The 4,219-nt window shown below is 54.2% G+C and overlaps 1 non-coding gene across 1 annotated transcript; it reads right to left on the bottom strand.

Moving 5' to 3' along the window:
• Nucleotides 1-2,954: 2,954 nt before the first annotated feature.
• Nucleotides 2,955-3,036, bottom strand: TRNAS-UGA. The gene has a single exon. It is a non-coding gene; the product is annotated as a tRNA-Ser (tRNA).
• Nucleotides 3,037-4,219: the final 1,183 nt, after the last annotated feature.

Raw genomic sequence — 4,219 nt, 5'->3', positions numbered from 1 at the left:
GGAATTAAAAGGAGCTGCTGTCACAAGTGTTAGGTGCCTGCAAGCAGCATGCAGACTGTTTAAAACCGCCGCAATTAGAGGCTCAGATGAAACGTTTGCCCTAAATCAGAAACGACAATAGGAGGACCAGCAGAACGCCACTCTAGGTACATGGCAGAGTAATGGAGGCTGTTAGAGGCAAAAAGTCATTCCTCAAAATTTGGAAATCAGATCCTAGTGAGGATAATAGGAAGGTGCACAAACTCTGGCCTGTTAAGTGTCAAAGTGTAACAAGTCAGGCCAAGAAAGAATCTGAGAAGCAACACGCTAAAGACACAAAAGCTAAGCATAAATCCGGTCAGTGCGAGTCCTGGTCTGTCCCCGCAGAAAGGTGAACCCCCTCTGTGGCTGGAGTGAGCTCCTCTAAGCCGACCTCACTACAGACCTGTGCCAGGTAGTGCTCATTGTGAAAATGTTTCTTCTGAAGGTTGGAAAAACGGGACCAGCGGTGCTCAGGCCGGCTGACACAATTAAAATCCCCCCCAACAACAAACATCATGCAGTCCAGAGGAAGGGAGCCTTTGATCTTCCCTCTCATGCCTTAACTGGGGACCATACACACTAATATAGCAGTAACCAGTGCCACAGAGCACAAAGCCCACCAGCAATGCCCTCCCTGGTTGGAGCTCCAGCCCCTTCTGTACTCGCACCGCCAACGTGAAGAACAAGACTCCAGCCCCATCATTCTTCCCTGGCCAGGAGGCCCTTCCTCCAATCACCCTCTGCCCATTGAGCTACCCTAGAGTTGTTAATGTGCATTTCCTGAACACCCACCATGGCCAAGTCCAGCTGCTCCAAGGCAATGAACATCAAGTGCCACCTCCTGGGCCCCCAAATCCCTTCCACATGGCCACTTTCACACATGCCCCTTCCCTGGTACTGCCCTTGCTCAGCTGCACAGAGGAGCTTCCATCCCCAATCCCTGCCTGTCACTGCCCAGCACCCCCTGTGGCACCATTCCTGAGGGTCCCCCTGCCTCACTCTCTTCCTGCCATATTGGGAAAGGCAGCTCCCATCTCTCCTTGTTAAAGGTCAGGTGGGCCAACTAGGGGCAGAAGCCCATTCTATGTTTTCCTACTGCAGAGCCCAAGATCAGAGACTCACCTTCAGTGCCACCCAGAGGGGAGGCAAGTGGGGCAATTTGCCCCAGGCCCCAGGAGAATACAGTATTGCACCTTTTTTTTAATGGAAGGGGCCCCCAAAATTGCTTTGTTCCAGACCCACTAAGTCCTCTAGGGCAGCACTGCTCACCTTGGGTGCAGACACAACTGTGTTCCCAGAGAACAAGCCACCACTGCACAAGGAGGGAAGAAAAGACCTGCCAAACCCTGGGATTGAACCAGAAACCTTTAGATCTTCAGTCTAATGCTTTCCCAACTGAGCTACTTCAACAGCTATGTAGAGACATTTTGGCCTGTTGCTTCTGTGTCCAGGATGTTTTTGCAGCAGTTGCACACAAAAAGGACGTCATTGGGAGCGGCCCATGAAGACAAGACTCGCTTTTGCCTGCCTTGCTCAGCTTGACTTGCTGCCTCACCCCGTTCCTGCCCTAGTGCCCGGGTTGACCTGGTGGTGGAAGGGGACTCGGGGCCAGTGGCGCGGGGAGGAAGTTGAGCTGGACCCTGAGCTAGACTAGACCCTGGCAGTGAGAGTCTGGCCACCACTTGCCGCCCCACCCTGTTGTCCTGGCTTCCCCCACTGGACGTCATGTCGGGAGGGACATGGGGCTTCTGCCTCCCCTCCCCGATTTTCACACCGCAGAGGAGTGCGAACAGGAAAACGAACGGCTGCTCCACACCCCCACCGGAGGAACCCGGCGCCCTTAGCTGTGGGGAGTAAGAAGTGGCTGTTGGCTGACAGGGCCTGTCACCGAGGAGCTGGAACAGCAGCTGCCGCCTCCCCCTTGGCTCCAGGCTGTGGGAAATGCTCATTGCCTGGCTGCATGGGCGGCTGCTGCTCCGTGCTCTGGAGAGCGTCTGTATTGCTCTGTCAACCCCCCGTCTTCACTGAGCCAGTCTGGTAAGGTCCCAAGTGCCCCCTCCGGCCTGGCAGCTGAGAGTCTGTGCAGACATCAGCCCCCCTGCCAGCCCCACAGGCAGCAGCAGCGCCAGCCCCCCAGCACCACAGGGGCACTCAATGCACTTCCTGTGGGGAAATGGCTCCTTGGCGTCCCGCTGCTAGAGTGAGAGCCAGGAGAGAGCAGTGTCTGGCTCACCGTGGGGGAGAGAAGAGACCTGGTGAGTGCGGATCTCCCTCAGCCTCCCCTGCAAGGCTGGTCAGTTGTATTGTCACTGTGATAGTCGGTGCTTCCCTTCAGGGCCGGCCCTAGAGGGATCTGGGGTATGGGACAAATCCCCCCTTTCCTCCCCAGGCCCTGCCCCCCACTCCACCCCTTCCCCAAGCCCCAACCCCTCTCCCACCTCTTCCCGCCCTGCACCTTCCTGCCCCATTCCTTTCCCTCTCCCACTCTCCCTGCTCCTCCCCCTTCCCCCCAGCGCCTCCTGCACCCCACTGAACAGCTCATCACTGGCAAGTGTGAGGAGCTTGTCAGCAAGGCCTGTAGTGGGGGGGGGGGGGGAGCTGGCTGCCAGTGGGCGCTGAGCACCTTTTTTTCTCTCTGTTGGTTCTGCAGCCCCGTAGCTCCCATGGAGTCGCTGACTCAGCTCCTTTCACACCCTAGAGAGAGGAGCAGAACCAGGGCTATGGCTGATCTATGGGGCACTAGGTGAGTGGCAGAGGCTTCAGGTGCTGAGAGTTTGCCCAACCCCTCAACAACACAGTGTGAGGTGGTGTCCCAGGGATCTCGATGAAAGGAGTAGAACAGAATTTACTTGGGGTGGGGAGAGAATTGAGAGTGTCTCAGGGGGTTGTACAGAGGTATTGCCCGGGTGAGAGACTGGCTAAAACGCAGGCCTCGCTGTGAGCAGGATTTGAACCTGCGCAGGGGAACCCTATTGGATTTCAACTCCAATGCCTTAACCACTCGGCCATCACAGCTGTAAGCACAAAACTGCCCCAATGCCAGAGAAACTGGTAAATAATCCCAATGCCCAGGCGTGAAGTCATCTGAACTACAGGATTCCCACAGCAAACCTGGCTCCCAAAGCACAGGGGGGATTTGGGGTTTGTTCTGTGTGCTTAGCCAGGTGCCACAGGAGTCTTTGCTGCTTTTACAAATCCAGACTAACACGGCCCCTCTGATACTCCTAGTGACACTCTCCAATGGATCCCCATCCTCCACCCACCTTGAGCTAGGTAGGAGCGGATCATCATTATCCCTACTTGAGAGAGGGAGAAGCTGAGGCTGAGAAAGGAGAATTGACTTGTCTTAGGTCACACAGTCAGCCAGTGGCAGAGTTGGGAATAGGACCCAAGAGCCCTGATTTTGAAACTAACCATCAGATCTTGAATTTCACACATTGAATGACCTGAATAAAGTGCTCTCAGATGAGCTCCACACCAACAGCAGTGCACAGTAATTATTCAGCAAGTATTTGAGGAGAACTGCAATGTTAGAGAGAATCATGAACTGCTCAGAGACCATTAATGCAGCAAAGCAGCAAAATTTGTCAAACATATAAGTGGTTATGACTTATTTCCTTGGTCTTAAAAGAGAACAACAAGGACCTGAATCTCCTCCCTGTCAATAACCCCCTGCTCAGCCAATCAGGGTAGAGACTGAGGACGGGAGGCTGAGGGTTCTCACCAGAGAGCCCAAAGGATGGCCCAGGTCACCGGTGGGGATCACTGCCCGAGCACTATTTCAGCCCCACATTTTTGGGTGGACCTCCCACAGTGGGAGCTGCAGAGCACTCCCCCGCAACACACACATACACACACACACACACACACCGCTCCTGGTGATGGGAGGGGAACAGGTGAAAGGACAAAAGAAGCAAGAGACAAAGAGAAAGGAGGGAGGGATGGATGGATGGAGGAAAAGGTGAAACAGAAAGGACAAACCCTAATGACCCCAGTGATTCTAAGGGACAAAATCCCAGGTGCGGAATAAAATTCTGCCTCCTTAAGTTCGTGTTTTCCATGCCTAGAATTCAACTGTCACCAGATGGATCAGACTGAACAGGTTTCAAACCTCGAGGAGGCTTCAACCTTCTAAACAGGGATGGCTGTTTTCTAGTAAAATCAGGAAAAGGGAAGGAGAAAACTCGAAGAAGCTTCC

This window comes from Mauremys reevesii, linkage group 12 (assembly GCF_016161935.1).
Source record: "Mauremys reevesii isolate NIE-2019 linkage group 12, ASM1616193v1, whole genome shotgun sequence".
Taxonomy (NCBI): domain Eukaryota; kingdom Metazoa; phylum Chordata; order Testudines; family Geoemydidae; genus Mauremys; species Mauremys reevesii.
The sequence above is the reverse complement of the archived record's forward strand: the minus strand, read 5'-3'. Positions and strand labels throughout refer to the sequence as shown.